This window comes from Sceloporus occidentalis, unplaced genomic scaffold (genome assembly GCF_023333645.1).
Source record: "Sceloporus occidentalis isolate IW3139 unplaced genomic scaffold, rSceOcc1.0.p SCAF_2, whole genome shotgun sequence".
Lineage (NCBI taxonomy): Eukaryota > Metazoa > Chordata > Lepidosauria > Squamata > Phrynosomatidae > Sceloporus > Sceloporus occidentalis.
The window spans coordinates 233,165,622-233,189,806 of NW_028316982.1; the positions used below are offsets into that span (position 1 = coordinate 233,165,622).

At 39.0% G+C, this 24,185-nt stretch overlaps 1 protein-coding gene across 2 annotated transcripts in view; it reads left to right on the top strand.

Annotated features, from left to right (window-relative positions):
• Positions 1–2,788: 2,788 nt before the first annotated feature.
• Positions 2,789–24,185, top strand: part of COL8A1 (collagen type VIII alpha 1 chain) — a 151,378-nt gene continuing 129,981 nt past the window's right edge. For both annotated transcript variants that reach the window (XM_089512412.1, XM_089512414.1), the window contains exon 1: positions 2,789–2,837. The gene's annotated coding sequence lies outside the window, so the exon portion shown is untranslated. The remainder of the gene's footprint in view (positions 2,838–24,185) is intronic.

Here is a 24,185-nt window from a genome sequence, read left to right on the forward strand (position 1 = left end):
TGTCCTTCATAAAAACTGGAAAATCAAGGTTTCATAATTGAAATTTATACTTTTTTTGAACATTTTCAAACCATGTATGCTTGAATCCGTGTATAAAAAATCCGTGTATAAGAAGGGTCGACTGTATTATAATAAATCACTTTGGATATCATTTTTGGCTGAAAAGTAGGATATAAATTTAATAAACAAGTTACTAAATACAATTCAGATGGCACACTAAACTGACCTTGATCTAAAATAAAAACAGAATCTTTTGCTCTATTAGCAGCTGTACCAGAGGAGGAGAGGCAAAGAGGATCATTTGAATGTGGGGTGCATTTGTGTGTGTTATTTTTTTGCCTTCACAAAATTAGACTTACTGTCACATACCAATGTGTACTAAATGAAGAGCATACTGGTAGTTCATAGACTTTAATCAGTTTTGACTATGGTGGCTTAGGTCCAGCTTATGTGAAAAACTGTGAGCTTTATTGAATGGGAAAAGGAATCCAAAATGGAGTGGGAGAGCAATGGGTTTTTCTGTGCCTCTCTGCATGCTATTGTAACATTTCCGTTCTCTTCCTGAGGGAGACAGTTGCAAAAATGTGCCTTTTGTTGAACTGATTTTTCCAGCACAAGTGTCCTCCTCCATTAGAGGCTATGCAGACTGGCAAGAAAAGCCGGCCTGGGGGTGGAGGACATATGACGCATGCCCCAGCTCCACCCCAGGCTGGCATGATATCGCACACTGCACCACAAGGTGTGTGGTATTACAGCACTCCTCTGGCACTGTAAAGCCACAGCACTGTGGCTATTGCACCTTGCAAAGGCCACATTGGGGCTGCAGCGTGCGGTTGGCCCTGATCTGGCTGTAAAAGAGGTGTCTGGAGGCGGCCCCTTAGAGAATGGAAGTGCTAAGATGTCATACAGAGAGGCATGGAAAAAGCTGCTATTCTCCTGTTTTATTTTGGCTTTGTTTGTTTAATTTCTGTGCCACCTTTCTTCCAGAAAGGGACTGAAGGCAGATAAAATCATTTTAAAAACTTTACAATTTAAAAAAATATATATTTAATTTCTATATCTTTCCCATATGAACCTGCCAGAACCTAGAGTCTTCAGGGGAAGGCTTTCTCCCGGTCCTGCCACCATCATGGGCTTGCTTAGTGAGGACACAAGTGGCTGCTCCCACCCTCTGTACCTTCCTTCCATGGGTGGCTAGGCTGGCTCCCTCCCTCATCTCCCTTTGCCAGCAGGCAAAAAACCCTGACTTTTCATGCAGGCTTTTAATATATAATTCAACCCAGGGGCGTTTCTTTTTAGGGAGCCAGTGTGGCGTAGTGGTTTGAATGTTGGACTAAGACTCTGGAGACGAGGGTTTGAATCCCAGCTCAGCCATGGAAACCCACTGAGTGACCTTGGACAAATCCCACTCTCTCAATTCAGAGATGGCAATGACAACCCCCCTCTGAAGAAACGTGCCAAGAAAACCCCATGATAGGTTTGCCTTAGGGTCACCATAAGTCAGAAATGACTTGAAGGCACACGACAACAACAAGGCTTCTTACTGGGGTGTTGCTTTGGTACATTTTAATGGTTTTATTTTTTTTAACTTAGTATTCATAGGGATTTTTCCTTTTGAATTGTCATATTTATGTGTTTTAATTGGGTTTTGTTAAGCTGTACTGTGTTGCTAGTGTTTTTCAGCATTTCCTTTGAGCTGCTTTGAGTCCAGTTTGGGAGTTAGGCAGCATATAAATAAAATAAAATATAAATGTCGAACAAGACCCCATCACCACCAATAAATTCTTGCTTATAAGCGTCTTTAAATCAGTAGTCATCCATACTATCACATCAGCTGTGGAAAAAGGAGAAGCATGACCTCTGGCATTATTATTGCTGCCTCTCCTTCCCTCCTTCCTCTACTTGCTGATCCATCTTGTTTTTCTGCTACCCTTGTCTCACCCTCTTCCCTGCCAATTCCTTCTCCCTGCCTCACCATTGCCTGGCTCTGGTTACACAGCCAAAAAGAACCCAAATACAGGTTTATGAGAGTTATCAGTACAGGCAATCCCCAAAGGCAGCCTACTCCCAATGCCAAGCTCTGAAGATTCCTCAGAGTCAGGCATTTGGGACATGGCCATCTCTGAAGATAAAACTTTCTCGGGCACAATGGTGGCAGCCCATAGGAATGGAGTACAGTTTGCTGTTCCTTACATGCACCCCACTGCCTGAGGCAGGTGTATTGCTTTGCTTAATAGATGGGCCAGCCCTGCCAGAAAGAGCTATTCTGTCCCGTAAAGGCAGTGCCCTCTCTAAGAAAGACAAAAATGGGGACTTTGCTTTCATTATAAGTCTCTTCTGGCAGGTGATTTTTAAATTGTGAATTTTCTAAGTGGATTGTTTTAATATGGGTACACCTTATTTGTCCTTTTAAACTGATGCATGTTTTAACTGATGGTGTTTGTTAACTGATGCTATTTGTTATTTGTTAATCCATGGGGAGAGGTAGGTAAGAAATCATCATCATCATCATCATCCTCATCCTCATCCTCATCCTCATCACATTTCCGGTGGGGGAGGGAAGCAACATAATTCTCAGACTATATTAGCTGACTAATTAATCAGGATGCCATTCTTGCCCCTGGGTACTTTGCCCTCTTTCCATTGTCACCTCCTGAAGAAGAGAATGTACTTTGCTAGTGGCCTCTGGCTACTGCCTGCCTTGCTCCCTGCCCACCTACTATGAACAGCAGCTCCTCCCAGCTGATCATAAAAGCCAACTGCATGCTACCGGCAGCTGATCAGAGCACTTTCTCAGTCTTCCAGTGATCTCCTCCTTTGGGTCTTGCATACTCAAGGTAAGAATGCTTCAATCTCAAATGCTTCAGCTGCATCCAAATGTTTTGTGGCATGCCATTGCTGCTGCTGCTACCCTTTGGGAGCGCTGCTTATTTGGTAGGAACTTTTTGGTTGGCAAGTAGCAAGCTGATATTTTAACCATAAAAGAAGATTGCATAAATGACTGGGAAATATGTAACATCTGTGGCTGCAAAGGGCTGTGGGGTCCCCCCCTTTCAGTAATAATGATGACAACAATAAAAAGACCTGGAAATGCTATTTACTGTATAATGTTCTTTAACAAGTAACCATTTACATTTTGGTCTGCATCTTAATGAGAGAAACCCAAAGCCTTGAAATCACCATCAAAACAATTTCAAAAGAATCTAAAAAGTGCTCTTAATTCCAGAAAAGGGCCCTGCAGTCAGTTTTCTGAAAGCTTCTGCATAACATTTGGAAAGGACATCCTTCACACATTTTACTGCTTTGCAAATAAAGCATGCTTGGATTGTTGCCTTAGTGGAGGGACACAAATCAGGTGGATGTTTGACATAATGGGTAGAATTTTTCAAGCTGGAAACTTCGAGGATGCATTTCAGGAGCAAAATCAGGGTTCATGAAAACCTAGAACAAAATGTAGGGCACCTTGTGAAGATAAACTGCATTAGATTTCTTTGTGCATATAGAACATACAGCCGCACAGTTCTTTCTTGTCTATGTGACTTAAGAAATCTTGGAGAATGAAATGAACAGTGAGACAGTTATGTTTACATATACTAGCCTCAGTATTATGAGTGCTGGCATTCAAACAGAGGCAGACGTATTTGAAAGCATTTCTTAACTCCCAACTCTAGCTATCTGCCCTTTCTTTACAGAAAAGCATCCAATTTACTAAGGTCAGTTTTCCCCACAGCAAGTGAGCCAAGGCATTTAACCACATAGTCACCTTTTAATAGGAATTCCTCCATATAAATCCTAAGCCAGGAATGCTTGCATACTGTTCTGAAATAACAAGTTATCAGGAATTAGCAATGTGTAAGTAGTGGCTAACTGTACACAGACTGTAGGTGAGTGGGAGAGAAGGTTCATTGCTTGCAATATAACATTTCTGCTTTCATTGAAGTCATTCACTTCCTTTTCAGAGCAATGCTTTGCTATTATGGCATCATTTTTCCCCGATTTTCTATATAAACACAACAGGATAGCTTTGTACTTGGTGGGATGCCACAAACTCACTATTAATTTAACTGGGAAGTGTGTTTGATACAGTAAGCATTATATTTTTAAAAAATAGAGTAAGCATCTGAAATTTTACCTCATAGTAGCCAAAAAATAAAAATCCAACCGAACGTTACATAAGTGTCTGATGTCCTCTGAAATTGCTATTAAAGTACAGAACATTTTGCTAAGCTTCGTGCTTAAAGCTGGAGAGGGGAAAATATCTGTTCTTTTTGAGAAACAAATGCTGCACGTAATTTTTGTATAAGGAGAAGTTAATATGTTTTTTCCTTAACTAGTGTTTTAGAACTGTCTTGCTAATTGTTATCTTCTTAGATATTTATCATCATGTTTTAGTCTTTTGCCAAAACAAAACTCACAGCACCAACACCCCAGAATGGCTATAATTTGAAGAATGCACTGTCTGAAGAATTCATGTTAAAATCAGATCCTACTGTGAAATTCCATTTATCATGTAAGTTTTCCTCAAGCAAGAATTTCTGAAAATGTACTAATTCCCAGAAGAAACACTTCACAAACAGAGTAACTGCATGTGTCAAAATAGAGAGACTGCTATTAAATGAGTTGGGGAGGAGGTTGCTTTTGACCATATTAATTTATAACAGTGAATATTTTCATTAAAAGACAAATACTCCTAATACAAGCTAACTCTTCTGCTCGTGATTCCCCCCCTCCTTTTAAAAATAGGTCATGAGGTCAGTTAAAGGTCCCTTCATAGCACTGGACCAACTAAAGAAAGTTGAACACAACTGAGCTATAAAAATGGTCCTGTACTCCAAAGTGTGCTAGTGGGGTTTTATTAGAAATACCCGCTTATTGCAATATAGAAACTGAGCTTTATGTAGAAGTGTGCAGATGATGTGATAAAGACTGATCAGTTGGAGCAGGCAAAATGTACAGAAGTGGTACAAATATGTACCACATCACTGTGAAAGAATGGTAACTCTCTATGGATAGTCCACACTCCAATTGATCACATTTGTCAAAATTAAAGTTTGGTGGAAATATAAAGCTACAATGATTTCTGGGATTACTGAGCTGTAGGAGTTTTTCCCCTTGGGATAAAATGCGCCCACTCATGTAATGCAGTGCAGCTGATATGTGCTGATCCTCCCTACCTGTTGTAGCTTTTCCTGCTTATACCCTGGTGGATCCCCCAAAGCAAAGAGTAGCTTTCTGGGAGGGGATGGACACTTTAAGAATGTAAGACAGAAATCAGTAAAAATTGGGTGTCGTGACTTGTACAAGAAGGAGTACTTTTCACTAAGGGAAAATAACCATTGGATACAGTCCATACTTCATTGTACAACTCCTCTGTACTGAAATAGAATTTTAATGCCTTTGGCATAAAAGACCATTCTCTTTTTAGACCATTTCCCTCTGACCTTTCCTGTCAATACTCATCAAATGTCCCAGTAAATGTATACTTTGTTTTGGTTTTCATGGGAATTCATTGGAGTTCAGAGAAAAGTCAACCATTTATTTCATTGTGCTAAGTAGTATCTAACCTTTAAACCTTTGCTTCCCCTATTTTCAGTGCTGTGCGGGTTTACTTATGGGATGATTCCCATTTCCAGTCAGTTTCAGTGCCAGCTATCATCTTTGCGATGCGCTCTTTTCAGTTCTACCTGTGCTTTCAATGAGAAGGACACAGACATTTTCATAAGAATGTAAGAGTAGCCTTGTGGGGCCAGACCAAAGGCCTACCTAGTTAGCTCTCTTCCACAGTGACCATACAGAAGTCTCTGAAAAATTCACAGTAACAGCCTGCTGCTCATATTCCCCAGCATTTTATATCAGAGACAGACTTCTTCTAGCAGATTGTGTCTGTTAAAATACATACAGCTTTCTTGATGGACATATCCATTCGCCAATCTCTGTGCTTTTCCCAATCTTATGTTAAATTGCTATTTTAAAGTTCATTAAAGTAAAGCTATTTTAAAGTTCATGAAAGGTCAATAAGAAAAAATGTTTTTGTTTCATTCTACATTTCTGTCTAACAAAGACTACCCCTATAGGCAGGCATTAGTTGATATCTTTGTTGTTGACATTTGTTGTCAAGTCAATTTTGTTATACAGTGACCCTATGATTGAGAGGCCTTCAAGATACTCAGTCATCAACTACTCTGCCTCAGTCATACAAACTCAGGGTCATAGCTTCCTTAATTGAACCAATCAAACTATAGTGTGGTCTCCTTAGGTGATACAAATTCAGGGTCATGATTTCATTGATTGAATCAGCCATCTGTGATGTGGTCTCCCTCTTTTCCTACTTTCTCTCTTCACCAAGCCTTACTGTCCTTTCTAATGGGTCATGGCATCTCTTGATATATGTAGAGTATGGCATCCAGTATGGAATATGGGTCCAAGACTCGTGAATATAACCTTAAATAATAGTTTAGCATTGGGCATGAACCATGTCACATATCATGAATATCTGTGCACAAATGTTGTTCTGGTTACAGTTTTTTTAAATGAGGGATTTTAAATACTGATAAGTTAAATCCCATCCTAGGACAAAGGCGGGATATAAATAAATGAATACTGAATTATTTGTATATTTTGTCTTAGTGATCTATGGTCAGGAAAATCAGTATGCAAAGGGATCTTGGAGCACCTTTGAGCCTAACTGAAAGAAAGAAGCTGGTGGCATGAGCTTTCATATAGACTTGAGCTTACTTGCTCAGATGCATGTTCAGGAAAGAATATTTCCCCATGTAAGACTGGAGTTATTTTTAATTACCTATTGTGTATTGCAGTATGGCTGGGCCATCTTGGTTTTGTAGGTACTGGTATCATTCATTTTTGCTAACTGTGATGTTTGTCTAGAAAATTTCATTGTCCGCATCATTTTGATTTTGCTTGTGAGCTTCTTCTTACATTTGTGCTTACGTACTAATTAAAATCAATTAAGTTTCAACTGTTTTGTTAACAAATTAGGGAAACTTAGGCTTGGTACAGACCTGATGGTATGTTCGGGCTGACGGCAGCCTTTTTCCTTCCGGAGGGAAGCCGCAGCGGCCAAACTTTACGGCTTCATTCTGGAGGAAAAAGAACCCACAAAAAGTGGGTTCTTTTCCATCATGCCAGTTACGTCCAAGTGCGCCAATAGTGCATTTGTGAGGTAACTAGAGCTGCATGACGTGCAGACGCTATGTGTCCATTCTGTCATAATGATGGCACCCTTGTACATGGGGCACTGCCATTATGATGCCGCCAGTAAGTGCTAGGGTTAGGGACCGTGTGGTTGCTGCACGGTCCCTAACCTTAGCTATGCCATTGCCATGGCACAAAAGGGCTGTCTGTCCCATGCCTTAATTACATTATTTTTTTCAACTAAAGAGATTGAATTAAATTGGTATTTTACCTTGAATATAATTTGAAAGTTAAATTATTTATTAAATTATTAATTAATCAAATAAGCCACAGTGCAAAAAAGGCAGGAAATGTTACAGATTTTCTTTACAAAAAATCAACATTTTTGGGTTTTCACAAAATGATTTTTTGCTTTTTGTTACGGTCAGCCCTTCATATACACGGATTTTTTATACACGGATTCAAGCATACACAGTTTGAAAATGTTTAAAATAAGTATACATTTCAAATATCAAACCTTGATTTTCCACTTTTTATAAAGGACACCATTTTGCTATGTCATTATATTTAATGGGACTTGAGCATACACGGATTTTGTTATAGCCTCAAATCACACTTCATATACATTCAGAGTTCTTCTTCATATTATATATGTGAGAGTCTGCCTTTAGGGACAAATTTCAGTTTCCTGCCCCTGGTGGGCCTTGATTGCAAATGAATCCTGGTTTCAAGCGCTGTCCATAGTGATGTTTGGCCCAGATGGTGTGTTGCTCAGTTCCTGCACTCAAGGTTTATGTTTATGTGCTAAAGAAATAGGATTACCAGGGCATGTGTGTATCTTAAACACCCACATGATTTATATTTCCAGTGCCGATTGCACTTCTGAGTTGTAATGCATTACACCTATGAGTTGTAATGCATGCACAGTGTTCTAGTGATCTTCTTTTGCTATACTGTGCAACTTAATATTGAAAAGTAGCCATACCCCAACTGGAAAGCTTCTTAGTAGTGTAGCTAAAAGGAAACATCCCTTCATTGCTCAGTACCAGTACGTTACTTGGTTTTGTATATGATTTGTCTTGAACAGCAAATGCAGGGTTGTTCACTCCACATGCTTGATAGGGTGTTTCCAATTTCAAATAATATTTTTTACCAGGCAAATAAGTTTTAAATGCACAGGAAACAAAACACACACACACATTTCCCCACATTAAGACATTGTCTGCTTTACAAACTGTTTTGTTTACACATGCCACATTACATCAACTTGAGTTAGACATTACAGAAGACAATGAAATGTAAGATTCTGTTTGCCAATTTTTTTTTTAAACTAATGAATTGTTCATGTAGCATTGTTTGGATTTGAGTTTCTGTATACTTGGAATTTAGCTCTTTCCAGACAGAAGTTCAAGGAGGAAACAGAGGGCTTGACATCTTATTTGATAAAGCTGAGCACAACAAAACTCATCCTGAATGTCATTTATCGTGAGGTAGTTTATTAGTTTATTTAGAAGATTTAAACCTTCCTTTCAACCAAATGATCATCAAGGTGATTCATGATAAAATATCTATCCTCAAACTGGTACACTCCAGATATTCTGGACTACAACTCTTATAAATCCTGTCCAGCAAAGTTTCAATTCGGGTTCATGTCAGTTTCTAAAGAATGCATACATATTTCAATATCTATAGGTGTTGTTTTTGAAATGCACGTATTCTTCCAAAGCATTTTTGTGTGAAATTTCCAAATATATTATTTCCTTTTTAAAAACATATTTCTGTTGCTGCACAAATTACCAGCTCATAAATACCTAGATTACTAAATAAAATGTGTTTGAGTCTGCATTACATCTGGTTGTCATTGTTGTGTGCCTGCAAGTTATTTCTGACACATTGCAATGCTATTGTGATCCTACCACAGCATTCTCTTGGCAAGATCTGTTCAAAGGGGTTTTAAAAGATCTTTCCTTCCTCTGAGGCTGAGAGAGCATGACTTGCCCAAGGTCACACTCTCTCAGTGGGATTCCATGTCCGAGCTGTGATTCAAACCCTGGTTTTCCCATGCTTCAGTCCAACATTCAAACCACTGCACAACACTGGCTCTCACATTATGAAGGTTGTAAAAGCAGTAAATATGTATACATTTATACAATTATACAAATCTGTAAATGTATTGGAGCTCAATGCTCTTTTTAACCTGGGGAGGTAGGAATAGGCTTCCTATGGTGGTTCTTGTCTGGTTACTGGATGGGGGCAGACTGATTTTCTTGGGATGCAGGGGATGTGACTTTGTTGTGGGCAGAACATGCTTCACTTCATCTTCAGGTTGTGCAAACAAAAGCCATAATATGGCCAAAGTAACATACTTTTGGTTGCAGTCATAAACACAGTGTTTGTCAAGTAAATCCTGTTCAATAAAATTAAGATTTATTTATAAATAAACATCGCCAGGCTTTTACTACGCCACTGTACTACATAGGCCCTTATCATACGTGAAATTTGAACTACAGAACCAATTTGAAGTGAAGGGGAAGGAGAGTCAATTCGAATCCAAGGCAATTCATGTGATAAATTATCACACATGAAGAACAAAATTGTGGTCATTCCTCAGTCAGAGCGGAGCGAGTACACATTAAATTACCACACTAATACATACCATTCGAATTCACCAATGTGGTGGATTTTTGTGGGTTTTTCGGGCTATGTGGCCTTGTTCTAGAAAATTTTCTTCCTGATGTTTCGCCAGCATCTGTGGCTGGCATCTTCAGAAAATGCTTTGCCTGGAAAAAGTTGGATGTATATATACTGTGTGAGCCTGGGAACGCAGGAGTGATTTGCATGTGTATTGTTCTGTGCTGATGGCCGGCCTCAGGCTGGGAGGCTAATGCAAAAGAAGATTAGTGTCTGCTAACTGGTGATCATTATCTGCTGGGAAAGCCCCTGACTCTGAATGGTTTCCCATTTGCACTTGCTGAGTCCTTATTTTGCTATTCCTCAGGACTGGTAGCCAAATTTTGTTCACTTTAAGGGTTTCTTCTTCTTCTAGAACATGGTCACATAGCCCAAAAAACCCACAAAAAACCATGGAAGCCTTCAACTTCTCACCAATGTGAATTGGGACCCTTGCGCTTGCTCAGGAACCTTTGCGCTTCTGGGATGAAGAAGGGGGCCACTTCCTGGTTCCAGTTTCACATGAATGCTAGCCTCATGTGAATGACAGCTTCATGTTTCCTCTTCCCTTCTATTTTATTCCTCCTTAAACATCTGAATGTGCCATCCTTGCCAGCCCCCAAAACCCTCCCAGCATCACCCAAACGTGCCCTTCTTGACAGTCCTCCATTCTTCCCTGAAACATACAGCACTCTTTCTATGGGCTTTGGAGTCTGTTTTTTCATCCTAACCAGCAGCCTGTTCTATGGGCTTTGGAGTCCATTTTTTCATCCTAACCAGCAGCCTTTTCTATGGGTTTTGGAGTCCATTTTTTCATCCTTACTAGCAGCCTTTTCTATAGGCTCTGGAGTCTGTTTTTGCATTCAAACCAGCACCCACTGCCCACTCTCAGCTCTGTCCATGTTAAAACGTGAATACATTCATTCCCCAGTAGCGCTCTATCCTTTCCCCAGTAGCATTTCCCCCTTGGCAGCAATGGAAGCAGATGGAGTGCCGGAAGCAGATGGAGCAAAATTGCAGTGCCGCATCATGGGAAATGTGGGACCTTTGAGGTTTTTTTTGGGGGGGGGTGTAGCAGGATGGAAGCAAAGTTGCATTCCACACCAGACCAATTCAGATTAAAATCAAACAATTTTTGTGAATTCACTTGTTACCTAATTCACAAAAATGAGGAGTCACTTCGGATTGACTGTGGATCCGCCACAGAATGACCCCCCCCCCCCATAGAAAGCAATCACGTGTGATAATACATCACATTTTAATGTGAATTCCCATGGTTGGACCAGGAGTGACTCTGGATCTTAGGTGCAAAACCTTCCATGTGATAAGGGCAATAGTCTTTTAATGACAAAACGAAGCCATTTCTATAAACCTCTTCCCACTGCCTGTTTCCATATGTGGCAGAGCACTTTTTCTTTTTCTTTTGTGTTTGTTAGGAGAGCCACAAATGTGGCATTTGGAACTGAGAAGGCCTTGCCGCTGATCTACATGTTCTATTGCATGGCAAATTTCATAATCCAGGAAGCAACTACTGTCATGAAATGTACTAGTATTCACCAATAGTGAATGTATACTGGTCCTACTCAAAGGAGCTAATAGGCACAAATATGGTATTGGTCCACAACACATCAAGAAAAAAAATTACTGGTCCCCCACATCAGAAAGCCCAAGAAGAACTGTTGTATACTATTTGCATTTTGCTAGTTGCAGGAATTTGTAACTCTTTACTACTACAGATTTGTTAAATTTGTGATAAAATATTTGTTAAACATGCAGCTTACATTTGCATATTGTTAACAAGGGCACAGACCCCATCCCATCTGACAATTTACTAACAGTATAGGTAAAAAGGAGATATATGTAGTCAAAAAAAATCTGAGATATTATATATAATACTGTAAAACAAAATTTAAAAATCGCTGCTTGGTATGCATATAATGGCTTTGGATTGAGTTATCTGAAGGGCAGCATTCTCCCATGTGCACCTGTTTGAAATTTTCTGGCCCTTCTCTCAGGTTTGCCTCCCTCTAACGCACATGCAATGAAGGTGCAAAAGAGGGTCTTTGGGGGTGGCTTTTCTCAGGCTAGGGAAATGTAGCCTGGCCTACTTTTTGTCATCCTTCCGCTGACAGGCAAAGATATTTTTTACTGAAATGGGCTTTTGGCAACTGAGTGAGGAAGGAATGTTAACAGTGGTGGGTTGGTGGGTTGGTTTTGCTGCTGTGCTCTTTAAATTGCTCTCAGTTTGTGCTTGTTATACAGCAATAATTTGTTATATTATCATAATTTGAGAACATCAAATGGAGTGGACAAATGTCTAGCTTATGCTTTTTTTTCTGTCTTAAAAGGCTCTACAGAATTCCTTTAGATCTTTTTAGGTTTTAATTTTTGTAAGCCACTCAGAATCCCAGTTCAGAGGGAAAGTCAGAATATAAATAAATAATTGATGATTATATAAATGAATAAATGGTAATGTTCATAACGAAGAGGAGGCGGTATACTCTCTGATATTTCATAGATGAAAACCAGGCCACTTGTGGCCAAGCTGCATCATAATGTGATTAAAAATTGTGGCCAAGCAACAAGAGACAAAAGTAATTAAAACTACAATTTTATATAGAAAAAAATCTAGAATTATTGTAATGTGCTCTACATCGGGCTGATTTTGGAGAGTGTTCAGAAACTTCAACTGATCCAAAGATCTGCAGCCCAATTACTAACAGGTGTTGGCTACAGGGAGCACACAACTCCTCTGTTCCAACGGCTGTTGCTAGTTATGACCTTTAAAGCCCTATATGGTCCAGGTCCAGGTTATTTGTAGGACTGTATTTTCCCTTACAAACCAGACCGTATTCTGAGATCTAATCGGAAGGCCTTTCTGTCTGCCCCACCCACTGCACAAGGACAGCTGGTAGAAACCTGGGAGAGGGCCTTATCAGTAGCTGCACCCAGGGTCTGGAACTCCCTTCCCTGAGAAGTTTGCATCCTCCCTACTTTCTTTTTGCAGACAAGCAAAGACTTTTCTATTTTGACAGACATTTGACGAGTGATTATATAAGGCCCACCTTACATAATGAGTTGGATATTTCTAATTGTTGTGCTGGTGTGTGTGTGTGTTAATAAATGTTTTAACCTGGTTTAATTTTTGCTTATTGTTTAACTGTGTTTTAACATTTTTGTCCTCTGGATTTTTAACCACGTTCTATTTTAATCATTGCAAGATGCTTTGAGTCCCAATCTGGGGAAATGGCAGGATAGAATGATGATGATGATGTTGATGACGACAACGATGATGACAACAACAACAACTAAACTGGGTTTAAAAGGGCAAAATTTCTCCCCTTTCTCCTGCTGAGTTAATTGAGTACAAACTACTTTTGCAGCAATTGAAGTAAGTCAAGAACAAAGAGAGAAAGTGGGAGGAAGAGAGAACACTGGGACACTTTAATGACAGTTGAGAAAGGTGGACAACAGAGGATTAAGTGAGACTGTCCCTGTCAAATTGAGACACTTGGAGGGTACATAGCGGTAGTGATAGTAAAATAATAATAATAATAATAATAATAATAGAAATAAATTATTTCCCGCCTCTCCCTGTGGATCGAGGCGGGATTACAGCAGTCAGCAAATTTCAACAATAAAAAAACATTTCAACAATATTAAATACATAGCATAAAAATATATATACATTACTATCAATACATTACAGCTGGTCAACTCTTCATAAAAAACATACAATACTGACAGAGGTGAGAATTTTACAGCAGGTTTGGTGGGTAGACTTGCCAAAAGAGTAGTGGTAGTAGCAGCTATGATTGGTGCTCATTGATTTCTTGCTGAAAATTTGGCAGTACAGTTTGACACAGGGGCAGCTGTTGACTCCCACTGCAGCTGCCCATCCCTGCAATAGACTATAAAGGTTGTATCAGTTGCCCCAACCAAATGGTCAGCATTAGGTTCTGATACCAAGCAAACTTGTGTAACTGTCTGGTCATCTGATTCCAACGAACACTAATGTTGTACTAAATCTATTAATCTTAAAGGTGCTGCACAACACTTTGTTGTTCTGATTGCACATGACATTCATCCTGACCAGTGAGTACTATGCACTTTAACACACACACACATTGCAGTTTTAGGAGATTAACATATTCAGTTTAAAGCGACTTATCCCTGACAGGGTAAAGTCATGTTTAATTTTAAAAGTGGGTGTTATCACATGCAGCTGTGGCCAGGTGAGTGCAACCCATATGCAGTCCGGATTCCAGCACGTTTCTCCTGAGGCTTTTCAAAAATGGCAAGTTCACATTTTTGAAAAGCCACTAGATAAAATTAAATGCAGCTGCTATCTAGGCTGCATATGAGTTGCACTCACCTGGCTGCAGCTGTGTGCAATAATACCTGCTTTTAAAATTAAACACAACTTTATCCTGTCAGGGGTAGGTCACTTTAAATTGAATGTGATAATCTCCTTAGTCACATGTGCAATAAGTCTAATAGAACTTCTTTCAAATTATACCTGAGAAAACCTCTGCAACATTTGGCTAGATGAGATGGATTTTCTGTGGTACTTTGGGTTACTTCATCCTGAATATATGTAACATGAGAGATGAGAGAATATTTCATTTGGTTTGCATTTTGATTAGAACTTTAAAAAAATTGCACCTCAAAAATCAATATAAAAACTGGAATGCAGTTATCCTATGGTATTCACACTTTTCAGGTTTTTCTCTACAGATGTACTACTTCCAATGTGAAAATTAGAGGAACCTCCCCCCCCCAAAAAAATGTATATATCAGAAAAAGATTCAAAAAGGCATTTATATTACAGAACATTGCTTGCGAAGTAATAATAATAATAATAATAATAATAATAATAATAATAATAATAGATTTATATGCCGCCCAATCACTGGGAATCTGGGTGGCTTACAACAGAGGGGATAATAGACGGTTCCCTGCCCTCAGGCTTACAATCTAAAAAGACATAACACAAAAGGAGAAGGGAATGGTGAGGGGGGATGAGATCAAGTCCAGCATTCTTCTCTCCCTCTGAGGCCTGGACCAAGGCAGATGGACTGCAGGGAGGGCTCTTTTTCTTAATCGAGGCCAGGCCCAATGGCGTTGGGCCTGTCCTTTCACTCCCTCCCAGGCTAGAAGATGACAGTTGGGAGGACTCTTCCTCTTCAGGCCCGATGGCATTGGGCCTGTCCTTTCGCTCTCTCTAAGTATTTATATATTAGCCAAAAGTGTGTAGAAAAAGAACTACACTAAAAATATGGACAAAAATCTGTGTTTTTATGGACTTTTTAAAATAAAAAACAAAGGTTGCAAACAGATGATGAAAAGGGATGGACTAAATTTTTGAAAAACTGGGAGACATTTAAATTGACATATGTATCCACCCCTAGTATACTTTGTATAGTTGATACCAGCCAAGGTAAACACTGTTTGGTCCTATTGATTTCACTGGGAAAGATGAAAGTACATACTTCATTTTCCAAGTAAAATTGATGGAATTTTTAAAGTACTTTTCATTATGTCTGGATTGCACCTTATGTTTTTGCAGGATTTATCTTGGAATGGGGAGCATATGCTGTCATAATGTAATAGAAGCAGGATGCCTATTAAACCACTTCTTACCTATATCTAATGAATGATCTTAGTTGTTACTTTGAAGTATGCTTTGTTGCTACCTAGAGCAAACTCTTGAAGTTACTGCTTGCCAGAGGAGCCAAAAAGTAAAAAGTCATGTAAGTAGTTGCTGTTATTATTTGCATCTGAATATGGGTGAGCAGCCTCCAGGGACGAAATCATAGACTGACTGAGATGTCAGCTTTTGACTTGAAGACTTTGATGATGTGCTGAGTGAATCCTTTAATGGTGACTTGAAATAGTTATTAGCTGAACAGGGTCCAGAAAAATGTAGTCTTTAGGGCTGTCTTAAGCCAATGAGTGTTGAGTCAAAACACTTTGTTTCTACAAGTCAAAACAAAATGTCTCCAAAATTTCCAAACAAAATAAAACATTTACACTTTCCCCCTTAAATATGCCATAATGGAATGTTTCTGAAATTTCAGGTTTTAATATTAAAACCAAACCAAACCTCAAACTCTTAAAAGACCATTTCATCACAGTTGAGAAGAAATCAACAGTTTACAGTAATACTTGTTGGAACTGAAAATAGATTGCTCACCTATTTGGCAAATAACAGCATCACGCACTAGAACCTCATAGTTGAACAAGATAATTTGCTGTGCTTAATTCTGTCAAAATAAGACAGGCTCCCTACTGGCATACAAAATGGCAGCATTTTTCAAAAAAATTAATGGAAAGCAGTTAACTGTAATGAGCTAATAAGGATGTTTGTTTTATTATAGATATGTATATGCTTCCTGTGGCTTCACAGTGGCTTCAGAGAATTCCAAAAACACAGTGCACTAGCATACATTCCCAAAATTTACTTTATTTTAGATCTGAGTTGATTTAATTAATCAATTTATACAAGACTTATTATACTATAATCTAACAAAAGGGAAACTGATAGAAATGGGGCAAGTGACAGAAATGCTGAATGTATCCATCCCTCTTAAGTTTTCAGTGGTTCCCCTGTTTTCTACTTTTGTTTGGTATCTGTGGGTGCATCTACACTGTAGAAATAATGTGATGTCACTTTAACTTCATTAGGAAATATTTAGTTCAATGCTCTGTTATGAATGTCATGAAACTGACAGATGACTGCTTGGCTAATATATTGGCTTGCTGTAGTTTAAGACAGCAGAATGTTTTTGGCCTTCAGGAACTTTGTATTATTTGGAGTGCCTCCCTGTTGACCTTTGTGCAGTTGTGGAATGGGAATGTCTAATCAAAGATCCACACACATACACAGACATAAGTCATCAGTTTATAGTTCACTTAAAGCAGTGGGAACTGAGTCCAACGCCTTAGCACTGTAAGCTGCTGGCTACCCAGGGTGCATCTACACTGTAAAAATAATGCATGATGATAACCACTTATAAGTGCTGTAGCTCCATCCAACAGAATCCTGGGATTTGTTGTTTGGGAATCTGGACAACGACTAAAAATGTCAATCTCTTTAAAAACAACTATTTCAAAGTCTGACAAGAAGCAAAAAAGAACATGGAAAGATGGGCCAAGATAGGCTTTTCATGGTTAAAGAAGATTTCAATAATTAAAATGATTTTTTTTTTACTGAAAGTTATGTTTTTCTTTCAAAATATCCCAACTGTTTTAAATGAAATTCCATTAAAATTATGGCAACAAGATATATCTAAAGGTGAAAATGAAAATCATGTATGACAATATTAAGAGAGAAGGTTTATCTTTGTCTGACTTCAAAATTTATTATTCATATTGCTTTGATTGGCTGCTAGATTGGTTTAACGTAAGGGACAAAAAAATGTTACAATTAGAGGGGGGTGACATCAGATAGGGATGCCACACATATTTTTTATGATAAACTCAAAGTAAATAAAGACTTTGAGAATTATTTTGAGAATTATTTTATTATTTTCATGCCTGGCTGAAATTTAAACCCATAATACAGTATATAAAAGTTTACCCAAATGGATGTCAGTTAATGAGGCATTTCAGAAAAAGAGACATGTTAGCGAAGGAAAGATGAGTGACTTATGAAGAGTTGACAAAAAGATAAAGAATGTGATACATTGAGGCTGAAAGCACAAGAAGAATTACAAATAGATAGATAAACCTGTCATTAGAGTCTTTATAGGCAACTGTGGGAAACATTTATTAAGGACATGAACACAGTAGGGCTAGCAAGTAATGATTCTGATCTGGATAAAATTATAAGTTCTGAAAATACCCATAGAATCTCCTATTTTTATAAGTTTCTTTTGAATTTGGAAATGCAAGATGAAGTGGCTAAAAATACATGGTAAGATGAGTGTAGAGTAGGAAACAGAATATTCCTCTAGGATAGTGGGAGAAATCCTGGATAAAAAAAATAAATTATACCTCAAATTATGATTGAAAGAAAAAACTTGTTAAAATGCAAAACAGGTGGTACTTAACACCTGAGAAATTAACGAAAATATACAAAGGTACGAGTAACAAGTGCTAGAAGTATGATGATTTCTTTCACGCAGGGTGAACGTGTAAGGCAACCAAGACTTATTGAAAGGAGATACATAATTTAATGTTAAAATTTTTGAACTGTACAGAAAAGTTTGAGCCTCAGTTATGTTTATTAGGAATGGTAGGTAATGAAGCACTGGAGAATAAACACGGCAAACTTATATTCTATTTAACAACTGCAGCAAAACAGATGTAACATGCCTACAGATGGAAATCTAAAGAAATTCCATCTAGAATGGTTGATGAAAGTGTTGGACTTCATGCAAATTGATAAACTCATGTCCTTAATACAGTTGGCCCTCTGTTTTTGGGGGGGGATCCGTTCCAGACCCCCGGCGCAAATGGAGGCTCATGCATATTCAAGCTTCATAGGCTTGAATGGGGCACACACCCCCCCCCATGTGTGCATGTGCCATTGGAGACAGCAGAGGCCACCCCTCCATGGGTAATCCAGGGCGCAGATCTAAGATCCGCAAGTTAGGAGGGGCGACTGAGTGGAAACCATTTGTTAATTTTTTGAAAAAAGAAGGGGGAGAAGAAATTATTGTTGGATTAACATAAAGGAAACAACAATGAAATATGGATGGTGACTGAATCTAGCTAATTAGTTTAAAGAAATTTAATAGCATTTTGTGTGGTAATATGTACAACAATATTTGTATTTTGTATGGTTAAAGTTTATAAGTAGGCAGGGGCAGAAGTGGAAAATCTCTAATGCAACAAAGAGATAGGTCCAGAGTGAAGCTCAGAAAGTCACAATGGTGGGTTACAGACCGCCGAAAAGCAGTGGTCTGCTGCCGCTGCCGTTTGCAGCATCCAGGAACCACAGCAGCCAAACGGCACGGTTCCTGGACACTGCAAAGAAGGAGCGCGAAAATCTCGCTCCTTCCTGCACCCTGGAAGAGACTCTGAAAGTGCCGAAGCGCGCACTCACGACATCATTTCCAGGGTGCGACATGCGGACGCAACGCGTCCACTACGTCAAGATGGCGGCGGCCGTGTGGAACGGCTGCCGCCATTTCGTATGGACTCAGTCCGTACTAGGGTTAGGGGCGTCTGGAAGAGTCCGTGCTAGGGTGCCCATTTGTAACAGGCCAATGTATGTGTTAGTAAAGAAGAGTTTTGTTTTGTTTTGTTGTTGGTCTTATCTTTGGTGGTGGTTAGTATGGTAGTGGAGTGTGTGGTGATTAATGTGTTTTTATATGATGTATATGTACGTGTATATGTAATGTATGAGATGGAATGATATGGTTTTATGAATTAATAAAAAAGAAAAAAAAAGAATCCTGGGACTTAAAGTTTTCTGAGGCACCAGCACTCTCTGGCAGAGCAGGGTAAAGTCCTTGTAAAAGTTATGACTTATGTCTGTGTATGTGTGTAGATCCAAATAATGCAAAGCTCTTGAAGGCCAAAAACATTCTGCTATCTTAAACAACAGCCAGCCAATGTATTAGCCAAGCAACCATCTGTTAATTCGATGACATTCGTAACACAACACTGAAGTAAATAGCTACTAATAACCACTTGCTTGACATTAATTCTTTTTTCTAATTCACTCTAATTCAGTCTCACTCTCCATAAGCAGGAAGTCAGAGTAAGATACTATCAGTTGAAGAATATGGATGCATTCTACTTACTGGGTGTTTATATTCTACTGTGAATTTATATCAAGTCAGTTTCTGAATCACATTTGCCCCCTTGGATTTTTAGTACTACTGTCTCTGTTGCTACTGCACTACATCTTGTGGATCTTTTCAGCAGACTATTCATAATGATTCTTTGATGCCTCTCCTGAGAGCTAGCAGCTAATTTGGTGTCCATTATTTTAAAGAAATACATTAACTGTTGGAGACAGGATAGTGGCAGAATATTTTCCTTTTTTGATTTGCCTTGCTATTTTATTGTGCAAGTTTAGGGAACACACACAAACATGTGTTAATAATATTAATGTCAGTGTCAATGGTATGATTTTGTGCTGCAAAATATATTTGCTTGGCGCGGTACAGAGTGCCAAAAAGAAGTGCCAAGGAGGAGCCTCTCCTTGCTCCGCAGCAGCACTGTAGCAACCAATTGCACAGCGCTCCTGCGCAGCAAGAAAGGAGCACTGCGCCAAAGCGCCAGCGACGGCACGATGATGTGCCAGTGCAGCACAGCACCATTTGGATGTTGCGCTGCTGGCACATCATCACTGCGCACACCATCTGGATGGTGCCGCACAGCTGTGGCGTGCCCATGATGTGCTAGGGTTGCGCGGCATCTGCACGCCCCACACCCGAGCAACCCTAGCATGTCATGGGCACACTGCAATGAGCCCGTCTGTACCAAGCCGCTGTTACAGAAACATCAATTTGGGGAAAATAATAGTACTTCTCAGCTTAGATCAGCCATAAGCTAATTTAAAAGATTTATTAATTTCAAATAATTTTCCAACCGTATTGACCCTCATTAATTGCAAGTTACATGAAATTATTTTCCTTCTCAGTTCTTGGATACATTCCATTATTCTATTCATTCATCTTCATTGTTCTATCTCTCTGAGGTTTTTGACTTTCTTTATTCTGGTGTTCTCATGGCCTACTGATCTAACTGGTCTACTAATTCTCCATAGAGTCATTATTATTATTATTACTCTCATTTTTACATTTTAAAATTTACCTTTAACTAGTTTCACCCTCAAGTCCTCATGTATTAAATCTAAAATACTTCAGACTTCACCATTTTTATCTTAAGTAAAACACAATCATATCCTCCAGAAATCTTACGAAAATATGTTTTCATTGCCCAACACAAAATTCTAGTTTTGTTCTTTCCTAACATACTAATTTTATGTCCTTATCCCAATTCCCTGCAAATTTCAGTGATTTATCATTATACCAACATACAGTAAGTGTAGAATTTATATCTTTGCCTTAGCTGCTAAACAAGCAAGAGATGCTCTGTGGGAAAGAATTTATTTGGTGTTTGTTGAGTTCTGCTGCTTAAACGAATATGCCATCTGGAATCTTCGCTGGGAATTTGTGAAATGATACAAACCACTGAAGTCCAAAATATTTGGAGGGCCAAAGGTTGTGTGTGTGTGTGTGTGTATTTATGTGTGTATGTGTGCCTTCAAGTTGCCTGTCACCTTATGACCAAAGGTTACTCAACCTTAATAATCAGATGTTAAGCTGCCCTAATGGATTTAAAAGTGAATATCTAAAACCAGACATTCTATTATAAAACCAAAAATCCCAGGATTCCATACAATGTTTCCATGGCAGTTAAAGTACTATAACTGTTTTTAGTTCAGTTGCACAAATTGAAGAGCAGTCTTCCTTATGGCCCAGAGACATGCAAACAATTCTGCAAGCACTTATACAAGTGTGAGAGGGCCCTAAGATTTTTTTAGCTCAGTTGCACAAATAGGACAGCAATCTTTTTATGACCCAGATACATGCAAATGATTCTATAAACACTTATAAAACTGGTTATACAGTTCTGAAGTAGAATGTTCAACTAGAAGCTGCACTAGATTCTGCCCCCCAATTCAACATATCTAGAACATGATTGCAGTAGCTTTTACATTATTGAAGTGGTACCACTGGTTTTTGACCATTTGGTGTGAAGAAAATGCAAAAGCAATGAAAGAAGTTTGCAGTGATTCATCCTTTACTACGAGTGTTACTCCTTACCATGTAGACTCTTACCACTGTAGGCAAAGACAACTACTTCCCCAGAAGAAAATCTGTGAGCTGTGTGCAAAGAGCAGTACAACTACAGGTACAGGACAAACTATGTTTGTCTTTCCCATTAAATTGGTGCCCACCCCCAACTCCCCAGATATTGTTCAGGTGGGAAAGGGCTACAGAACTGACTACATTGATTGTTGCTGTGCACCTTCAAGTTATTTCCAACCTATGGCAACCCTAAGGTGACCCTATCACAAGATTTTCTTGACAAGATTTATTAAGAGGTGGTTTGCCCTTGCCTTGATCTGGAGCTAAGAGAATGTGACTTTCCCAAGGTCACCCATGTAGGGTAATTTGAGGGCTGAAACAGTATGTGCCGGCTTGGGAGTGGCATGGGGGCATGGTGATTATATGATGCACACCCTGTTGCTGTCCCCAAGCCAGCATCACTCTGCCTGCCTGATCAGTGGTGCAGTGTTCCAGCTGTGCGGGATTTAGACAATGCATACTGCCTAAGCGCCATGAAGCCGCAGCTGTGGTTTAAAATAGCCAGCAAATAGCCAGATCGGGGCCATGGCATGTGGTTGCCACAGCCCTGATCCAGTGCTCAAAGGGGTGATGTGAAGCCACCCCTTCAGGGCTGTCTGTACCAGCCCTACATTCCCTTGCCAAGGAAGCAAAAATATTCTAATATCAAAAATATCAAAGCCAAGCCTGTTAGGGCCTAGCTTTAAATCAGCAGAGTAGCAGAAATGTGCTCTTGTCTAACTATGCTTCCCTAAGAAGTGAGAATGACTCCAAAAACAACACAAGTAGCTTGTAGTTCAAATAAAAGTTTACTAATGGCTTTAATCCACATATACATAAAGTCTATATCCTAATCTAGCTAGTGAATAGTTCAGATAAAAAGAAAACTCTATCTCACCATTTTTCCAAAGAAAGTTGAGAGAGGAGGAAGATGGAAAACTAAAAGTTCATGAGAAAATCTTTGAGAGAGAAAATCTTTGTGTGAATTTCCCTAAAAGGGGGAGTGACCTAAATCACATGGTTAATTTGAATATAATAATAATAAATAAAATAAATAATTTGAATAAGAGAGAGAGAGAGAGAGAGAGAGAGAGAGAGAGAGAGAGTTTGCCTGCAAGAAAATCCTATCTATCTAACGAGGGGGAAAGAGAAAGCAAAATTATTCCAACAATCCAATGGGTTTCCTTGGCCAAGCAGGGATTTGAACCCTGTTCTCCAGCGTTACAGTCCAATGCACAAACCATTACACCATACTAGCTCCTGGCTATGTCCATGCTTCCCTGTGAGTTTTTATCATAGGGAAGCATTTCAAGGTAATTGCAATCTGAAAGGGCCCTTTTCCAATTGAAATGCATATTGTGTTGTCTGCCACTTTTGAAAGATATCCAAACCCGTGCTTAGAAATGTTATTTTATTGGACTACAGTTTCCAGGCGCCATGCTAACTGGGCGATTTGGGGAACTTTAGTCTAATAATTGTGTTTTTCAAGTTGTGAATTACATTGCATCTGGTATTATAGGCTCATATGCATGGCAGGGGACAAATCCAATATGGGGCTTAATTTTTTTCAAAATCTGCAAGTTTAAAGCCTAAATCTTTAGTTCAAAGCCTTAAAGTTACTATTCAGTTTGCCAAATTCAAAACTTTGGTACCATGAAGACTGACACCCACCCCCCATTCTTTCATATGGGGTAATTCAAATCCAATTAAAAGAGTGCAAACTGAAAATTATTTGAAGTTGCTGGTTTCTTTGGGATGATTTTCAGCTAAATTTCTTTCAACTCTCTTTTTAGAACAGTTTAGAACCTTCTTCTGGCATCCTAGTCTTATGAAGCATATTTCTTAAAACGGGAAAGAAAGAATTTATTCCTCATTTCCACTTGGCCCATGAATTAAACCTACCATAGTGGCATTCACATAGTGTGCTGCAGAAAATGCTAATTTGGATTTTAGAACTAAGTTGTTCATGTTTTAGCTGTTCCAAATATGCCATTACTTGTCAATGTGCGCTGGAAATAAAAAACAAAATAATATTTAAAAGTGAACTTTCCAACACAGTTCAGGCCAGAACTGGTTCTTTGGTTTCTTGTGAGTAATAAATCATATATATGGCTTCAAAGAAGCCATAGCATCAGCTCCCTCCTCCCTCCCCAAGAAACACTTGGGCTCATCAAAGATCTCTGAGCTCTACATTAAATATTACAACTTTGTTCAGCCCTGCTGAGAAGCATACAAGAACATGGGTTGTTTTTTCTTTTTGATGTATGCCATGGATTCCCTAAGGAGATACAGACCATTGGTCAGAGGAGGTGTGAATTTTCCCAGACCCTTCCCAGTTTGAAACTCTATTGGATTAAGTGGCATCTTGCCAACCCACCACTGCTATCTATCCATCAGTACAAAACAGGAGGGTGCTTTCTCCACTTCTCATGCTAATTACACACAGTGAAGGAACATGAGGCTGTTCAGTCATTCAGAAAAGCACAATCATCATTATTTATATACATAGCCATATTGCTCTGGAATGTGTGTGTGTGTTGTGTGCCTTCA